At 36.5% G+C, this 21,940-nt stretch overlaps 1 long non-coding RNA gene across 1 annotated transcript in view; it reads right to left on the bottom strand.

The window, feature by feature from the left end:
• Positions 1-21,940, bottom strand: part of LOC128250453 (uncharacterized) — a 92,577-nt gene that overhangs the window by 2,343 nt on the left and 68,294 nt on the right. The window contains exon 2 of the long non-coding RNA XR_008266467.2: positions 13,634-13,786. This is a non-coding gene — a long non-coding RNA (uncharacterized LOC128250453). The remainder of the gene's footprint in view (positions 1-13,633; positions 13,787-21,940) is intronic.

Raw genomic sequence — 21,940 nt, 5'->3', positions numbered from 1 at the left:
ATCCAGTTGGACATTTCTAGTTTCTATTCCTCTATCAACCCAATTGTACTCAACAAGGCACTCTGGCTTGCTCACAACAAAGCAGGGATGAAATTAATGTTGTGTCAGCTGCCAGAAAATCTATTATTAGATTTGATAACAAGCTGTGGGTCCGTAAAGATACGCCTGACAGTTTTGATGCCACAATGGGAAGTTTTGATTCAGCACAAATCGCTGATTTGGTCGGTATATATATCCTTTATGAGATGGCTGACCAATTTCCAAACATCAAAGGAGGTCTATATTGCGATGATTGTCTACTCTACCTTCAAAATGCTTCTAACCAAAAATTACAAAGGGTTAAGAATAGCTTGGTTGAATTTTCCGAAACATGAGCTTAAACATAGTTTTTGACGATGATATAACTAAAGCCAACTTTTTGGATATTACCCTTAACTTGCATAATGATTTATATTTCCCATTCCATAAACCCTCAATTAATTTAAAACATTAGCTCTTTCAGTAATCACTCTAAGGCTATTACAAAGAATTCAGTTAGGAATATTTCACTTAGACTTTCTAGATATTCTTTAATGTTGATATCTTCAATGATAAAGCTGAATTTTATAACTCTGCTCCAGCATGGCCGCAGTGTTATGACTGAAACAAGTAAAAGATAAGGTTTTAAAAAATAACTTATGAGACACCCCACATTTATACATTCAGCTGTATGACATATGTTATAACGAATTTTGGCCTTGATACCCTAGGTGCAGTCCACCCGATGAACTTAACAGATACCACCCACCCAATTTCTTCCAAGTTATCGAGAGAACATCAGGGTGGTAACTGTGCCTTCTAGAAATAGCTACCCTATTCCTTTAAATCGCAGAAGGACATATACGATAACGTTGTCTTAGATATAGGGCCATACAGGAGTGTTATAAGTAGGACGCCTGTCAGTTTTAGATCTATTCTACCTGGGTGTCAAGGGCTAAAAAATAAATAAATAGAACAGCTAACACCATTACATGTAGATTAAGAGATTAGCGAAATTAAATCTTATTGACCGATTTATATAAAAGAGATTTGATGCTAAGTCAACTATTATTTACGGCTGTATGAGAAGGGATTAGAACCTAAATCTCAAATATCAATTCCTTAAGAAAACTACTTCCGGGTATCACGTGACAAACTGTTCTATATATCTATATTTTTTCTTTTCTTTTTTTTTTTCTCTCTATTTAGGTACCATTTTGGAAACATATAACGACAAAATGCTTAGCGACATTTCATCTGTCTTCACGTTCTGGTCGACTTTGCTTTTAATCTTTTTGGGGTCAATAAAATAAGTATCAGTCGAGCATTGGGATCGATGTAATTGACTTACCTCCCTTGAAATTTCTGGCCTTGTGGCAAATCCCTCCCAGATTAAAGTTGTCGTCTATCTTTCGGAGATCAATAAATAAAGTACAAGTGTCCGACAGTGGACTGTACGAATCAGTAGCGTGTTGGAGGGAATACCTTATGGGTTTATTTATTTATTTATTATTATTTATTTGGGGGGGGAGGGGAGGCATTTTGTGTTCTGAGTTGAAATCTTGTCCAAACCTACTTAAACCATCACCTGGTTTAACAAAGTGCAGCTCTTAGGTAATTTGAGGAAGAGACTACTCTGTTGTACTTATTCAGCATAGGTTTCCGGTTTCAGGTTACTTCCCTCCCACAAGCCTTCATCATAATCATATCCGAGACATATATATATATATATATATATATATATAATAATAATAATAATAATAATTATTATTATTATTATTATAATATTAGAGATAAAATCCAAAATTACGGGTAAAAACTCAATTAAAATCAATTTATAAAAAATTAAAATTAAATTGAGCTTTATAGATAAAATATATATAAAATATATAGTTTTAGGGAAAGTGCTTTTAATTGTTAATTTTTCTATATGTGATATAGTGGATTTTCATCGATGAGTTCTTGAAACGTGGTTATTTTCCCTAAAACTATATATATGCCACTTCACTGCATTATTCATGGTTTACAGATCCCTAGCTTGAAATAACGACAATTAGTGAGGACCTGTCTTTGCCAACAGGATGGACAGGCTATGATTTTGTCCTTAGTAACCAAACGAGCGCGAAATATCGGAGTTCGCGATTTGTTGTTTGCAACGGCCAGAAAGGAAATCAAGGATAATGAAAAACAAATTACGAATTGTCGGACCACATGTTTAGCATAGTTGTGCATAATTGTTTAGTTTAATTGTGGGTTACATTACTGAGAAAAGAACGCAATACTGACACTACAATCTAATTTACAACTCATATTGCGGCTGAAGGTGATTTCGAAGTTGTAGCGCAAAAAGAAACCTCGGGATGCGAAAATCACAATCAACCCTCTCTCCGTTTCTCCCCATCCATCTTCACACATATATATTTATGTGCGTTTGTAACTGCATGTGTTTCAGTGTGTGTGTGTGTGTGTGTGTGTGTGTGTGTGTGTGTGTGTGGAAGCTGATGAAGGAAAAGTTCCATAAGTGGCTCGTCTGTTTGCCTATGTGTTCATTCTGTTGTCCGTAAAAAATGTCCGTTTTTGTGCTTTGTTTATGTTCCCGTTCCTTTTTTGACGTCCTGTACCCGGATATGCTTCTATATATACATGTAGATGTAGGTATGTACATATATGTATGTATACATGCATATGCTCATATATCATTTGCATTATTATATATATGTGTGTGTGTGTGTGTGTGTGTGTGTGTGTGTGTGTGTGTGAATATATATATATATATATATATATATATATACACACACACACACACACACAAACACACATTAAAGCCCCAAGCCATACGTCATAATCGAGCCTATGTCAAGCAGGTAGGAGTTGCCAGCAAAAACATTTCTCGACATTTTCAAAAGAGTCGCTGGTACACAGATGGAAAAAAAATGGAAAAAAAAGAAAAAAAAACACGTTCAAAGTGTTCAAGACATCTGCTGATGTGCCTGCAACTGGTTCCTACCAAACCGGGAGCCTGTGTTGCGACGAACAGTGTTTTCGGGTGTGTCATGCTAAGTGGTTTACTTGCGATAACGAAGGGGTTGACTGACGAGGTGATGGCGGTGGAGGTAATTGTGGTGGAGCTGGGGTGACGTGATGGTGTTGGCGTTGTTCGAACAAATCCACTCTTTCGCGTGACGATCTTGTCACGGGAAAGAGTGAAATATAAATAAATAAATAAATTAATTAATTAAATAATTGAGGACAAGGTTGATGATGATCATCATGATGACGAAGACGACAATGATGACAATGATGACGAAAACGACAACAAGGGTGACGATGGTGATGTTTAGCCCTAAGCCAGCCCAACGTGAGCAGAACTACGAATGAAAGAATTGCAGCTGTAATCAATCTGTCTCTTTTTATATCATTATCCGAGTTGACAACAGGGTATGATATAAGGGAGATTTGGCTATTTTCTCTAGCTGATCAAGTAACTTCCGCTGGCAAAATGATTAAACAGAAAAGTTGGGTAGTTTGAATAAGTCTGTCTGCCGTGAGGAGAAAAAGAAGATTTGGGACGTTTTGGAACTTAATCGATAAAAGACACAAAATATTTGTTTTCTATCTCTGACAAGGAGGCCGACATCAAGCACTGGACTCTTTTTCTTCAGACAATAGAGAAACTTCTTCAAACCAAAGAAAAGGCCAGGTAAAGCAATGTTGAAAAAAGGAGAGATAGAAAACCGGCAAACACGTATCAAATAGAGATTCTCAAAATGGTCGCACAATTTACAAGAAATAGAAGCCTGCTTTGTATCGTGTGATAAACTGCTATGTTAAGAAAGAAGCATCAGATAATGCTTTCCAATATATTTAGAATGTTTCTCACTAAAAGACTGTTTAGTCATGGCTGGAGTACATTTAACATAAGTCTTCCTTCAAACATTTTACAAATAAAATTTACCCATTAAAGCATTCTCAAAAAAAAAAAAGATAACATACATATACATATATTTATACATGTGTATGTGTGTGTATGCGCACGCATATATATATATATATACAGATATGTATATATATGAGTATGTGTGTGTATATATATATATACGTATATGTTTATGTATTTAAATATACATGCATATATAGATTTAAATTTTATATATATATATATGTATTTGTATGTATTTATACATACATATGCATACAAGTATACATGTAAATGTACATGTGTATACACACGATATGTATATACACACACACATATGAACGATATTATATGTGTATGTATCCGTATGTATGTGCACATACGTGTATATACACACGCACATATGCGCGCACGTACACAAACACACACAAGCACACACATACACACACGCACGCAAGCACACACACACACACACACACACACACACACACACACACACACACACACACACTCGCATCTATGTCAGAGGGGATTATTGTAGATTTTCTAATGAGAAACAGATTTAAATTATTAAATCCCCCTACTTAAGGCAAACATCAAAACGTGTCCTATTCATGATATTATGTCTGCGGTTTAGTTCCTTATTATAGGCAACTGATACCCTATCAGGTGTACACAGTCCTTTAGCAAGAAGGCAATGGGGTGAACAGACCGTCAGACACTTGAAGATAAAAATAAAGGTGTAAAGGGCTACCTCGAAGTAAAATTGCTGTGCTGTGAGGTGGATGAGAGCTGCAAATAGCTTGCGTTTATGTGCATATTCTGAGGAGACACGTGTAGGTTGAGAGTGGGTGGGGGTGACGCTTGCAATTTAGTAGTGAAATTATTTTTATAGTTTCCCCAATTGGGTCTCTGTTTTACAACACATGCATTCAAATTTTGGCACAAAGCCACCAATTTCGGGAAAAAGGGTTAACTTGGTTACACAGACCCCCAGTGCTCAACTAGTTCTTATTTTATCTACCATGAAAGGATGAAAAGCAAAGTCGACCTCGATGGGATTTGAACTCAGAACATGAAGACGGACGAAATGCCGCTTAACATTTTGCCGGGCGTGCCAACAAATGCATTTATGGTGCATTTTAGTAAAAAAAAGAGTAAGGAGTCGATATCCTCCACCATCATCACTACAAGAACTGGAGACAGTTTTAGCTGAAAAATGGACAAAAATTTCTTTGGAAAGAATTCAAACTTTGTACGAATCCATACCTCGTAGAATTTAAGCTGTAATTACTGCCAAAGGCGGTCCTACCCCATATTAAAATAAATCTGTTTGAAATTTTAAGGTGTTTCCATTATTTTGTCCAACCCCTGTATTATCCTCGTTGACAGGTTGCTGATATGAAATGAAGTGTTACATACTTTATAGTAAGCAAATTGTAGCTTCAGTTCTTTGAAACTATTGGATTCGGTGTGTATATAAACTGACTGGCTACTTATATAAGTCAAGTGAAATACCAATGATAAGAAGCTAGTAAGGCTGTTCCGTGGAACTCTGGTGTAAGCGCCCCATATGACCTCTCATAACATTTTTTTCATTTCGGTATTTTCAGAATATTTTTGCTAATTTATGATCTACACACGGGAATTCATACGATTAGGAAAAACTTTTTGTTTTCAGTTTTTCAAACCCCTCAACCCATAAATACTGGAAGTTCCACTCTTTTTCGAATTTTTTTGAAACAGTTTAAAATATGGATAGTCCGAACTTTTTACTTAAACCCCAGCAATGGATCACCTTCGGGTGCATCATCCTTCCATTAAATGTATTTATGAGGAGAAAAATATTGAAAAACACCAATACATGTCAGAGTGATAAAGAAACGAGGAAACTATCAGGTGGTCGTGAGACGTGCTAACATTAACAGCTAAATCGCATACAAATTTTTTTTGCATAATCGTATGAATTCCCGTGTGTAGAACTCAAATTTGCAAAAATTTTCTGAAAATTCCCAAAAGTAAAAAGAAGTTAGGGTACTTAAACCAGAATTCTGCCAGCTGTACATAATTTCTTCAATCTACGGAGAAATGTTCAATTTGTCATGTTTAGAAATACAGGACACAGGAAATGTGTCAAGGCCAAAAGGAAGCGGTACAGCTTCCTAGGTCTAACCAACAGTAGTATTATTCCCTTCAGGAGACTGTCACTTTAAGTTGACAGCATACATGTTTGTATGTCTAATACGTAAGTTTACATATGTATATAATATAACACCATATGGTACTCCAGCATGACCACAGTCAAATGACTGAAACAAGTAAAAGAATAAAAGAATATAAGTTTCATTGATTGGACTATGGCCATGCTGTGGCACCAACTTGAAGGATTTAGCCGAACAAATCAATCTCAGTTGTCAAGCAATGGCCAAGCACAAACACAATGTGTGTACGTATTTAATTGCTTTTCTTAAAAGCCAAAACAATGCATGTTCTAAAAACATCAGTAATGCAGATCAATGATTCGTATTATTAGTTGGTATTTCAACGTTTCGGTATTAGAGATCCTTCTTCAAGAAATTTACAGAGAAAGGGTGTTGATTTCCCTAATCTGTACTTTGCATATGTATGAAGAGTTCTTTTGTATTATTATAGTATCCAGTCAGCTGCGTGCAGTTCCGAGCAGTTATTTATTTGTGGGATGTCCTTGTTAATTAAAATAGCTTCTTTTACTCTCGAGTTCCCAATGTCTCTTTTTGCAGCCTCAATGGGAATTTGGGTGTCTTGCACGTGGCATTCCCTTAGGTTTTCATTTTTTTTTAACGAAAGAAGCATTAATATTATGGTATTCGTTAACCTGTATGTTAATTTATCTGATTGTACTGTCAGATCAAAGATAAAAATATATGTCCGCAGTGCTACGTGGTGCAGCAAATGAAATGAATGGTACATCGGAAGTACTATCAAAGTTCTAATACGGGTTAAAGAACACCTCTAGACTAATGCATCTCTCGTCAAAAAACACCTACGGAAATGCTACATCCAAGATATCCAAGTTTCTCTGTCTATTTGTTCCTCGTCTCTCTACTTCTTCTTCTTCTTCTTCTTCTTCTTTTTCTCTGTGCACCAACCACCATTGCCATTCTCAGCTTGACAGACTTATTATTTAATAAATATTGTCATCAGTCGGTAAATAATTGCTGATACCTTTCACTTTTAATGTCTTCATCACGTTCTTGTAAGTGGAAAGCTTACCACACACACACACACACACACACACACACACACACACACACACACACATACACACACACACACACACACACACCTAGATGCACGCACACAATACATTATCCAAACATTTTCCAATTATTTTGTGAAGTCGAATAAGTTTATAAGATTACTGCTTCGCGCTATGTCTACCATTACGCCCACAGAGATGAGGGTTAAGCTTCAAACATTAACGACCACGAGTAACCCATAGACACAGGACCATTGCAAATCTATTCGAAACCGTTGAACTCGAGTAGACTTGTACACAACCCACAGATAAAGGACCCAACTTCGCCACACCTTGAACTTACATCTATTTTCAACGTAGTATGGACTGAGTCAACAAATGGCCGGGTGGGGGTAAGCCTGTATGGAATCGTTAGATTTGCAGGAAATAGCAACCACAATCTGTTTCAAATTCCAACTCACCCATAGTCTTAAAAGAGGGATGTATTAAACACTCCGGTCTTCGGAGGGAAATGATGAGATGGTTATGAGTGAAATGTCTTTGCTTTTAAGTTTTCTCTCAAGACTGATTGGGGGCTAAACAAGAACTTCAACACACGATCAAAGAACCCTGTCCAAAACACAAGACTCGCTTTTCTCATCACAGCACAAAAGTGAAGGACGCAAACGGAAATGAAACAACTTCCCCAATATACACACAGACCAACAACTCTTCCCAAATATTAAAATTTCTATACACACACACACACACACACACACTAACCCTGTCTTCCCACCACAGACAAAAATCAAATAGTTACGTAGCTGGGGTGTCTGCTGTCCGAGACACCCTTTGAATTTGCGTCCCTTCATGGGCCCTCAAGCTCATACAGACTTATGCAGCAGACCCAAAAGTACCACTTTCATAAAAGCATCACCGAGGGGTAGACTTCCCCCACCCCACCCCCACCGCAAAGCTACGCTTCTGAAATCAAAGGTCGCGACTTCAACAGATGAAAGGGATTGTTCTCTTTCTACTGATTTCAGCAACTGCACGGCGGCCATGTTGGGGATGGTGACTTCGAAGTGTGAAGGATTTTCTACTTACAGGAACTTCATTCGGTCTGCAATATTTTATTCTATCGATCGATCTCTGTTTATCAAGTGACAGGATTTTAACATGGCTATAGGAGAGTGATTTAAGGAACTTTGCTCGGTGTATCGACAGACACAGAAATATTGACACATACCCACACATACACATGTAGACACATATACATATGTACACATATATACATCTATAACACAGACACTGACACACATAAATACACGTACGTATTCAGGTAGGGTTTATTGCATCATAAATGAGAGATTTATTGCTGTTTACAGCATATATCACAAAGACACATGTATATGTGTGCGTGTGTGTGTATGTACACATATACATACATGCATATATACGCACACACATTATATTATATAAAGGCAAACGTGATTTATTAGTAAATTTATCTAAAGTCTATGTGAACACGGTCGAGTTGAATGGAGTTGATATACAGTGGGAACCACTGGAGGTAAAACGTCTAGACAGAGAAACAAACAAGTAAATAAATAAATATTAAGCTGTGTGGTGGTGAATGGCCGTGGGAATGGGTTTGAAGAAGAAACCATTGAATGTGGGAGGGGTGAGGTTTTTAGTTAAATATGGGGTGAGTGGGTGCAGAGCAGGGTGATAAATAATGAGGGTGGGGAAGGCTCCCGGTGGAGAAGAGGAAAGTTAATATCAGGTGAATCTAGTTAGAAGGTACTCGTGGTCGCAAACATTATTGTTACTTCGCACTGAGTAAGCGACGATCGAGTGAACTTATGATGAAAGGTATTCCAGTCGTGACCATCTCGTTTAGTTTCTTTATTCTTTTCGGAAAAATTCTCTAAACTAGCAACACTGAGACTTTCATATATATTTTAATATTTTTATACGTAGATTTGCAAGTTATTCATAAGAAATAAACAAAGGGGATCGAAGAACCCGATTTCTATTAAAACCATAGGGGGAACAACTTCACCACGACGACTACCACCACTACTAGTACTACTACTACTACTACTATTGTTATTATCATGACTGCTGCTAGTTATTCGACAGCTACAACCACTCCTAGAACTCTTGACCACTATTTGATTTACTGAAACAGATAGTAGTAATCTACTAAGTTGGAATTACCATGTTTTCAGAACTCAAGGAAAGGACCACGTGCGCATGCAAGAAATAACAGTAAACTATGAATGTCATTCTTAATTTTAATTTCAATTTTATTTTATTAATAGCCCTTTTCTCTTCTCACATATTTTATATTCATTTTTTGATAAGGTTTTTCAAAAAAACCGAAACATGTAAATCAATTAAAACGCCCAAAAAATGTTTTAAAAAAGTAGCATTTTCATTTTTATTCATCTTCAATATATTCTTTTATTCTTTTACTTATTTCAGTCATTTGACTGCGGCCATGCTGGAGCACTACATTTAGTCGAATGAATCGACCCCAAGAATTATTTTTGTAAGCCTAGTACTTATTCTATCGGTCTCTTTTGCTGAACCACTAATGTTACGGGGACGTAAACACACCAAAATCGGTTTCAAGCGATGGTGGAGTGGGGGGGACAAACACAGATACACAAATATGTGTATATATACACGACAGACTTCTTTCAGTTTCCGTCTACTAAATGCATTCAAGGCTTTGGTAGGCCCGAGGCTATAGTAGAAGACACTTGCCCAAGGTTCCACGCAGTAGGACTGAACCCGGAACCATGTAGTTGTGAAGCAAGCTTCTTATCACACACCCACGCCTGTTTCTGAATTTGAGTTGCAAGATTCTTGATGTGAAACCGTGTGTTGAAACATATATTATATTTCGGGATGGACATTTTTGGGGGGGAGGGTCAAATAAACACACGCACTATATATTCTTTCTTCATTTGTGCCCAACTGACCCTACTATACTGTCTAGTCGACAAAAGAAAAAACAATGTGCGGAATTAAAAATGTAAAATTGCAACAATTTACCCAACATACCCTCTATGTGTGTATATATATATATATATATATATGCATGAATGTATGTCTACACACACACACACACAGACACACACACAGACACACACACACACACACACACACACATATATATATATATATTTGGTCAGCCCATAAATAATGCGGTGTTTTTATACTTTTATTTTTCAAAATTAAGATAAAGTTTTTAAAATCTAAAATATACTCTCCTTTATTTTCTACAATGTTCCTCTTCCATCTATATGACAGACTTCTAAAATTCACTTGACTGTGAGGAAAAATACTCCTCCCGTTCTGTTCGGGCCTCGTCTACAGAATTCACATTTTTTCCGTCCAAATGATTTTGAAGACTGCGGAATAAATGATAATCAAATGGAACAATGTCCGGCGAATATGGTGGGTAGGGCATTGTTTCCCATTCAAACTGCTGCAGCCTTTCGTTGTATGTGGCCGAGCATTATCCTGATAGAACAGCTTTCGTCTCGAAACCAAAAATGGTCGTTTTTTCTTCAAGCACTGACTTAAGCCACTCAAGCTGCTCGCAATAGATCTCCGTCGTTATCGTTTGGTTCGAGTTCGAAGTGGACTAAACCTTTCATATCCCACCAAACAGATAACAACAACTTATGTGGGTAAAGACCTTCTTTAGCCTTGGGTGCAGGTGTTTCTCCTTTCCCTACCCACTGTCTTCGGGGCTTAACATTTTTATAGAGAACCCATTTCTCGTCACCAGTCACAATTCGATCCAAAAAATTTTCATTCGTGTGACGTGACAGCAAAGAAGAGCATACATTCACTCTCTGCATATGATTAGACTCAGAAAGTTTGTGAGGAACCCATTGACCCAATTTACTGACTTTTCCGATGGCACGCAGGTGTCGATGAATGGTTGAATGGCCAAATTTTAGCTTCTCTGCTATTTCCTCAACAGTTACGATGGAATTTTGTTCCATCAGAGTTTGCAGGACGTTCTCGTCGAGCTCTGCAAACCTTCAAGGACGAGTCTCGTAATTTCTGGAACCACCGTTGATCTGACTTACGCATATTGTCCGATTCCCATATACTGCATTAATATTCCTCACACTTTCCATTGCATTGTTGCCTTTATTGAACTAATAAAGTAAAATATGCCAAATATGCTCCTTTGTCACTTCCATTATAGCTTTGAAAAAATAACTGTTAAAATCGATCTGCACTCTTCAAAACTTGCACTAAGAATACAGAACAAGGTAAAATTACTACCTGCTTTTATAGTAAATGGATGCAGATAGTTTATCCCGTTTCCCTCCGACTTTTAGTTCATGCAATTAAAAAACCGCATTATTTATGGGATGACCCAATACACACACGCAAACAAGTATAAACATATCATTCGAATAAAATTTATTGCAAAATAACGAGAAATTTATTGCCATACACACACACACTCTTAATCACATGTGTGTGTGTGTGTGTGATTAATAACATCCTTGTTTAAAACGAAAATGTAACTGAGACTCAAGGGACATGAGACTCAAGGCCAAACAAGTTTCAAGGAAGTGAGCGAGGATGTTCACTGGTACCCTCGGTCTCATTCCTTCATTGATATTTGATTTTACAGGAAAGATAAAATTTACTTCAGAGGGATTGAACTCATATCTTATAGAGTGGAACCAAACACTACAAGATATTTCTGACGACATTAATTGCACCAGCAAACCGGTAACCAACTGTATAATAATTCTTTTTACTACAGGCACAAAACCAGAAATTTTGGGGGAGGGTGGTCATTGACCCCGAAAGTATGAAAGGCAAAGTCGACATCGTCGGAATTCGAACTCGGAACATAAAGCCGAAAGAAATGCCGCTAAGCATTTTGTACGGTGCGGAAACGATACCACCAGCACACCGCCTTCAACCGACTGTATAATAATGGTTTCAAATTTTAGCACAAGGCCAGCAATTTCGGGGAATTGTTAAGTCGATTACTGGTACTTATTTTATCGTTCCCGAAGGATGAAAGGCAAAGTCGACCTCAGCAGAATTTGGACTCAGAATGTAAAGACGGACGAAATGCTGCTAAGAATTTTGTCCGGCGTACTAACGATTCTGGCTGTTCGCCGCCCTCATCAGTTGTGCAATAAGGAATAACGATGGTAGTCATTAAATCTAATAAAGTTTATTGTTATTTCCGTGGCTATCTGTATGAGATCATAGTACAATTAGTATTATGCAGTTAATTAATTATCTACCTACCCACACACACTCCAATATATATAGGTGCAGGTTTCGTGTTCAAGTCCACTGCGTAGCACATTAGGCACATGTCTTCTACTATAGCCTCCCGGCCAACCAAATCCTTGTGAGTGGATTTAATAGACGGAAACTCAAAGAAGCCCCTCGTATACATACATATATATATATATATATGTGTGTGTGTGTGTGTGTGTGTGTGTGTGTGTGTGTGTGTGTGTGTGTGTGTGATATCTATACGTATATATCTGTGTGTATGTGTCCCTGTTTCTGTGTTTGTCCTCCCTCACCGCTTGACAACCGGTGTTGGTGTGTTTAATAAGTCCTGGAGTCGATTTGTTTAACTAAAACTCTTCAAGGTGGCTCTCCAGCATGGCTGCAGTCAAATGACTGAAACAAGTGAGAAAATTCAATATATATATATATATATATATATACATGATGGACTCTTCCGACGAAGACCCACGTATGAATGTTCAGCTTTTGCCGGACGACCAGCACAAATCATTTGTTTCTGCACCGGACAACTTTATTGTTATATAAGATTATTCTTTAGAATCACTATATAAATAACTGTTAACAACAGCTGTGTGTAGGTGCTGCCTCAGGTGGAATGCGATTCAGTATTGTTGGATTTCTTTGAGTTTCCTTAGACATATCATGTCTACTACCCTCCACTAATCAGTTTATTAGATTCCAGGCGACACATATTCTTGTAATGACACAAAAACAAATGCAAGAGTAACATCATTGTAATAGTACCAGCAACAATAACATTTGTGACCTTAATAACACTGACAGTAATAAAAGCAGAGTGTGTGTGTATATATATATATATATATATATATATATATATATATATATATATATATATATATATACACACATATATGCGTACACATATATATACACGCACACACACACACACATATATATACACATGCACACACACACATATATATATATACATACTCATGCACACACCTATATATATGCATACATACACATACACACACACACGTGTGAGTGCGTGTGTGTATTTTTATATGTATACATATGCGTTTTTATATAAATGTCTGGCGGTAAAGAGAGTAAAGGGTAAATATGTTTATCCATGTAAAGATGTGTGTATGTATAAAAGAGGTAAATCTGCTTAACTAAAATATATTACTTACGTTTGTTGTCAATCAACCTTCAGGCTATTTCGTAATAAAACCATCTTGGAGTATATAAGGAGGAACGTGAGGTTGGTGTGCTATCGAACCGGGTTCAAATTTCAGCAAGTATTTTCAATCATCCAAATGCAATCCTTCATTCATTACACATGTCTGGAATGAAAAGTAATCAAATTTGTGATGCTGTTAATAGTAGTGGTGGTGGTGGTGGTGGTGGTGGTGGTGGTGGTAGTTACAGTAGTTCGGTTATAGTTTACAATTTCGTGTCGGCGGAAACATGTGTGCATTTTAGAGCACATCTATTTAAGATGTGTATGTAAATATTTGTATGTGTTTGGTTAGTGTGCGTGTATTTACCCGGGGTGTGTGTGCGCGGGCGAGGGTGTGTGTGTGTGTGTGTGTGTGTGTGTGTGTGGTATGAGGTCTAAACTGTTTTGTTTATTTTTCATATATTTTTTCACACTTTCAAGATTGATTTAAATCATTTGATTCGATTTCAAGTGATTTCTTTTATATTTTCGCTCTCCATTTATTTTTTTAAAAACAAACATTTATTCATCCTATTTATCCTCCTATATTCATTTTATATATTAATTAATTTATTTAATTTATTAATGTATGCATTTCTTTTATATTTATATTTATTTATATATTTATTTATATTCTTATTAATTAATTTATTATATATTTATTTATGAAATCCCAGTTTAACCCTTCCTTTCATCTCCCCTTCCCATAATGCCATTCACTCTTCCGTTCTGTATTCCACAGTTCACAGATTTTCTAAACATGTTTCGCTTTTAAATTTTGTTTGATGTTTCGGCTCTCGCTCTCCCTCTCGGCGCACATACATACATACATACATACACACATACACACATACATACACACATACACACATACATACACACATACATACATACATGCATACAAGTATGTATATGTAAACTTTTACACATGCTCACACACACGCGCATGTTAAAGCAAATACACAGCCACACAAACAAATATATAGATCTCTAAATATTTTCTTATATATATATATATATATACATACATACATATATACATACATACATACATATACACGCACACACATCTCTCTCTCTCATTACATATATAACTAAATAAAAAGAAATATTTATGTACACTCACACACGCTAATATATATATATATATATATATATATATATATATATATATATATATATATATATATATATATATATATATATATATATATATATATATATATATATATATATATATATATATATATTAGAGTGAAAGCGCGTGGCCTAATAGTTAGCGTATTCGGTTCACGATCTTAACGTAGTGGGTTCAATTCCTGGACAGGTTGGTGCGTTTTTTCAATGAGAAAAACATCTCATTTTACGTTTGTTCAATCTATATATAACACAATTATACGTAGTCGACGTTATGCGATCATACCAGCCATTTGATTGGTCTTCGTTTCGCTGATGAGAGCAGATAGCCCGAAATCCAGTTGTCACTATATCGGCCAAAGATCAACGACACCTCTCGTCCCCCTGCGTGTTTTTCCGGAAAATTAATTTTAGTTCATTGATATTTCCAAGTGACTGATCTTTCTTTATTCACCGCGGTTTTACTTCAAAGTAACATTAGTGTTGATGACTTTCTCTTTGTCATTAGAGTTAGAATTCAAATTAGTTAATAATTATTCTCAACCTATCCGCCGCCTCAAGCGTGGCTTTTACTTATAAAGAGATAGTCAGACAAATAGAGTTGTGTGTGTGTGTGTGTGTGTGTGTGTGCGTGCGTGCGTGCGTGTCGGCGTTTGTCTATAACAGTGGTCCAAAGATTTTTTTCGGACTGCCACCCACTTGGTACCCGGACCACATTCTTGCACCTCCCTCACCACCACAAACGCAGACCACATTCTGCAGCAAATTCAAAACAATTATATTTCACAAAACTCGACCTAATTAACCTGTTATTTTGTTATTTTTACATCCATCGCCCCTTTTCGGTTTCCCCATTATTGCCCCACTTTTCTTCAACCCCTAGATATTTTCACCGTCCACAAGGGGAAGTAACACCCACTTTGGCAATCACTAATCTATAGCGATAGGAATCATTGGTCTATAACGATTAAATGTAAAGTTAAACTAGCCACTTGAGAGATAAAATATGTACTTTCCATTTTTGTGCTCAAGTTTCGACATAAAATATCTAACACCAATCCTAATACCTTCATAAAGCACCAGACTGCTTAGACCACGGTGAGGTAACCTCATCATTGAGACTTCTGATACTCGCTAATTCAAAGCCCTGCCGTTGGTAAGATACAAACTTCTTCCTACCTTAGCGAATCTTAGGAAGTCTGCCATTCTTGTTACAGTTATAATCTATTATCGCAATAGACTTGTTTCACTAGTTTAGCCAGCTTTATAATAATAGAGTAGATTTTATAGATCTAATTTTATAGATCTAACACAATTTTTTGTCCTTGGGCAGTAACAGTTATTTCCCTAGAAAGTATGATAAATGACTAATATTTTCCTCAAACTTTGCTTTTGTTACATTTTTTCAAACACCAATTAATCCCTCTCAACACATAATTATAATGCTCAACTACTAATGCGTATGATCAATGATGCACATATTATCAGCTACTAAGGGACATGCTCAAGTAGTTAAGGTTAAGCAACTGACAAACAAAACTGTAATATTCAGCAGAATATTTGTTATAAGGGTATTTCTGATTCAGCAACTCAGTGCTGAATCTGTCTGAATTGTAATGGAAAATAGGTCAGTTTTAAAACATTGATGTCCCGGTCCCAAAAGCAAGGTTTGAAGTAAATAGTAGTCATTTCTTTGATTTCTAGATAGAAGCAAATAGGAAATAACACTTAGTAACCAGAGAAAAAACAAATTAAAATTTTGTTACATAATGTAATGGTAGATGACCCCTAGAGAATAATCTTAGGGATAGAATTGTGTCTCGAAATCTCTTCGCAATTCTCCAAAAAGAATTGTCTTTCTTCACAGTTCTGTCTTCAGAAATGTTTCTCTCACAACTGTCACCTTGCAATTCTCTTCACAATTGTCACCACAGAATTTTCTCTCCAAAATTATTTCTTCGGGCATGTTTTTCGCAATTGTCTCTCATCACTCAGTTCTCTGTTCGAAATTCTTTCTTAAGAATTGTCCAAACAGAATTGTTTCTCCACCATTCTTTCTTGAAAAAAATGTTTTATTATTTCTTTATTTGAATTGCAAATTGTCCTTTTGCATTGGCACTTAGCAATTCTTTCATCAGAATTGGTTCCTAGAAACCTGTCTCTCCATAATTGTCCCTTTAGAACCATTTCTTCATTATTAGCATTTTTGCTCCAGAATTGTCTTTTCTAGAATTACTTCATCTCTAGTTATATTCTACACACTGGTTTCATGAACGAAATGTAGTTTAAAGTCAGTTCCCGGCATATTTTGGCTCTAATAATTCACTTATGCCGCCTTCACTACCACTACTACTATTCCTAGACATTTCACTGTTGTAATATCTTTTTCCTTGTAAACACAAATCTAAACTCTCGCCTCACTAATCCACGTTGACTTTATGAACTTTCTACTTCGTTTACTTCATTCTTTTAGCGATTCACTCAGAATATTAATCACCATAGCCAACAATATTTACATTAATAGCATCTATTCTTCTCCTCTTTCTATATTTATACCTCTATCTCTCCCTCCTTCTCTCTATCTGTTAGCTATCCTGGTTAGCAATTTCTACAAGAATATTAAATGCTCTCTGCAGCAATAATTTCATTAGTAGCGTCCATCTTTCTCGTTTCCCAACCCAGCCCTCTCTCTCTCTCTCTTTCTCTCCCTCTCTCTCTCTCTCTCTCACACACACACACACACTCACACACACACACACACACACGAATATTGCCAATCTCCATCTTTGTGGCAATTCCGGCTTCTTCCGTCTTCACTCCAATCAATTTCATTCTTTCCTCACTTTGGCGTTCACAAATGTATGAGAAATATTGCGACTACACTTAATCCACTACAACATGCCCTCACTTTTCTTTGTCAAAACACTCATTATTATTTTTGGAAAACAACAGTCGAAGACGATATCGTGCTCTTGGTGGTCAGCGTGGTTCTGAATCTGTGGTGTCTCCTATTGGCCATACTAGGGGACCTCCTATATCAGGAAGCTCATATCAACCGTGTATTCACATATTTTGTACACAAGGTATGCTTATTCCATCTCTTCAAATCTACCCATTCCACCCGTATATCTTTATGCAAACTTTCACACACATTGCAAAATATCCTTGTAAAATGCTCCTCATCAGACACTCACTTCCCTGTGGTAAATCATCACAATTATTATTCGGACAAAACGCTTAACAGCATTTCTTCCGGCCCTTTCCAATCTGAGTTCAGTTCATGCGGAAGTCAAACTTGTCTTTCATCCTTTCGGGGTCAGTAAAAGTTGCAGTCAAGTACTGAGTGACAATGTCATCGACTAAATCCCTCCCACTAAAATTGCTCGCCTTCTCTCAAAATTTGAAATAATAATAATAATAATAATAATAATAATAATAATAATAATAATGCCCGGATGCAGTACCAGGCAGTGGCTTTCGTGGCTTCTGATCTTAACTGATTGGAAGTGTTATCATTTATATTGTTTTGTCTTAGCATAAAAGATGGGCTACAACAAATATTCTGCTCAATACCACAGATTTGCTTGTCAGTTGTTTGACCTTAACCAGTTGAGCATGTCCCTTAGTGGATGATGATATGTGCATCTCTGATCATGAACAGAAGTAGTGGGGGAGCATCATAGCCATGTGTTGAAAGGAATTTTTTTTTTGGCGGGGGGGTGAATTATTCACCTTTGGAAACAAGGGTGTTTTGTTCATCATCCTGAAACAAACCTTATTCAGGGACCTTTTGAGCGGAATGGGTGACTCAACCTGAAAAAATTCTAAATGGGTCCCACTTGAAAGATCAAGCGCTGTTAATCTTGATATGAGATCACGCACGTGATGCATGATGGTCACGCACGTGATGCATGATGGGTACACAGGGCTTCATATATTTGTACCCCAGTGTTACTTTTATGGCATGTGCTGCTCAATCAATTAATCAATCAATCAGTCAATAATAATAACAATAATAACAATAATAATAATAATGATAATGATAGCATTTTATGGGTCCATGAAAAGTATTGCTTTGCACGTATTTATTCCAAGAAACAGCTGGGTTTCTTTCTCTGACGCTTTACACAATTCAGCCTACACAAATGAGTGTGTAATAAACAAAGTAAGAATTTTGAACGAAGCAAGCTTCTACAAGACTAGTTTTTAAATATGGAATGGTTATGGGGGTTCACCAGAATAAAATAGTAATCAAAGGGGTTCATTGGTAACAAAGTGGCCGAGAACCGCTGACGAAGAGGAGGTCTCGGTGGCGCGTTGCAACGGTTCTATCAGTTGGTTTCGTTTGTAGAAGAGATAAAGAGGTAGGTCAAAGTAATGGTAGTCGTGGTGGTCGCCCTTGTGGTAATCACGGTGCCGTTAGATGTAATAATGGTGGTAGTTGTCGCAGTGGTGTGATCGAGACGGTGAAGGCAGTGACAGTAAAAATGATAACAACGATGATGAGGAGGTGGAGAACCACAACGATTCTTATAGCTTGTTCTAATCACCATAGAGGTGTAACGGTGATGCTGGAGGCCCTTTGGTGATGGTTTCAGTACTGCTTTCACTCATGGTAGCGGTATTAGCAATACGTTAATAGCAGGGCGATTTGGATTAAAGCCAGTGTCTGTAGAATATTTATCGTGGTTCTGCATAATATTCCACCATTTATATCACAACAGCCATCTTGACACAATCGATATGGAGACGAGTAGAAACGGTGGTGAAGAGGAGGGTACGTTTAGATATGATGGCAACGGAAGATTCACATTCACGGACGGACACACATATATATACAAACACTAATCATTTTATATATATATATATATATATATATATATATAAATATATATATAATTTGTGGCTAGATATAGTTTCGATGATAGGTAGATAGACGGACAGATAGATATACCACTTGAATGAGAGAGAGACAAAGTGCGTGTATGTGCGGGTGTAACTGTATGTGTATAGATATACGCATGCGCAATGGATTGTGCTGTGTTCAGCCAGTGAACAGCTTTAACTGCGAATCAATAAACACAATCATGGAACTTCTCATATTTTATCTATTTATGTTCTGACTGGTGTAATGACTTGTGAATATGTGTGCACGCGTGTGCGTGTGTGTGCGTGCGTGTGTGTGCGTGCGTGTGTGTGTATGTGTGTGTGTGTGTTTGAGCGCGCGCACGTTTTTGTGTTTGGATGGAGAAACACACAAGGTTGTGAGTATGAATATAAGAGTGAGCATAAAAACATGTACACGTATATATATATGCATATATATGTATATGTGTGTGTGTGTATATATATGTGTGCCTATGTGAGTGTAGACGCAGGCACGTATATATATTTCTTTACTGCCCACAGGGGGCTAGACATTGACCCCGAAAGGATGAAAGGCAAAGTCGACCTCCGCAGAATTTGAACTCAGAACGTAAATATAGACGAAATACCGTTAAGCATTTCGCCCAGTGTACTAACGATTCTGCCAGCTCGCCGCCCTGCACACACACACACACACACACAAACACACACACACACACACACACATATATATATATATATATATACGTATATATCCATACATATGTATATATGCATATATGTATATGTAAACATATATATAAACGCACATATATATATATATATATATATATATATATATATATATATATATATATATATGCGTATATGTATATATGAATATATGCATATATATGGACACACACACATATACATATACATATGCATATATATATATATATATATATATATATATATATATATACGCATATATATATATATATATATATATATATATATACATGTATGTATGTATATATGCATATATATTTATATATAGCCATATATATTCGCATGCATATATATATATATATATATATATATATATATATATATATATGTATGTATGTATACACACATATATATACTGACTACGGCTGTATTTTAATTCATAAAGTAATGAATCGGTACACATACTGGAACGGCTTTTCCTGCTGACGCCCCAACGATTCTGCCAATACAGGTACATTATTTGACGACACGGAAGGAAGAATGAAAGGCAAGACCAGTCTCAATCAGATTTTAACTTTAAACACAGAGGGTCAGAACGAATATCGCGAAGCTATTTTAGTCGACGCTCTAATAAATCTGCTTACTGGCCACCATCTTGTTGCAGCAATAACTTAACAGTTGTCTTACGTTACAGATATAATATACTCAATTGGAATTTAACGAGGCTTTAATAGGAAGTTAAAGGCAACAATAGCAATATTTTTGATAGAAAATACACCACCAAAACGTCGACTCAGAAAGACAGTCTTTACCACGAACACATGGATGTAGAAAATGAATAATAATGATATATATCTACTGTATGTTAAACTATAAAAATATTTAAGTAGACAATAAAGGAAAACTGTTATAAATAGCGAGAAAAGTTGGTGAAAAAATTGAAGTATGGTGTGATTTTATGGTTTAACTTCTTAAAGGAGTCTAATAAGTGTAAAATAGAAGCTGGAGTAACAATAAAGTAACTCGTTCAGGTGTAATAGAGATTTCAGTACAGGGGAGATTAGCTAAAACTAAAAACCTTTATTTAAAAACTACGGATTATAAAATGTCGCTGTGAGTTTCTGGTGACAATATCTACCAACGTCATCATAACCACCACCACCACCACCACTACTATTATCACAACTACTACAAGCATCACTACTACAACTACCGCAACCATCACTGCCACCTCCACCACTACATTGTAAATAACTGAAAAGAGAGAATGAAAGAAGTGGGCCATGACAACCGTTTCTGGTTTGTCTTAGACAAAGGCATCATTATAAGCAGCAGCAGAAGCAGCTAAAGCATAACTTTCATCATCGACATCATCATCACAGTCATCATCAATATCATCAGCAGCAGCATCACTATAATCATTATCATCATAACCATAGCAATCATCATCGACATCATCATCATCATCATCCTCACCAGTGTAGCATAATGATCATCAACGACATCACCATCATCGATATCATTAGCAGCAACATCACTATCATCAATACGACCATAGCAATCA

This window comes from Octopus bimaculoides, chromosome 21 (assembly GCF_046866305.1).
Source record: "Octopus bimaculoides isolate indiv1 chromosome 21, ASM4686630v1, whole genome shotgun sequence".
Taxonomy (NCBI): Eukaryota; Metazoa; Mollusca; class Cephalopoda; order Octopoda; family Octopodidae; genus Octopus; species Octopus bimaculoides.
This window is presented reverse-complemented; position numbering and strand designations above follow the sequence as displayed.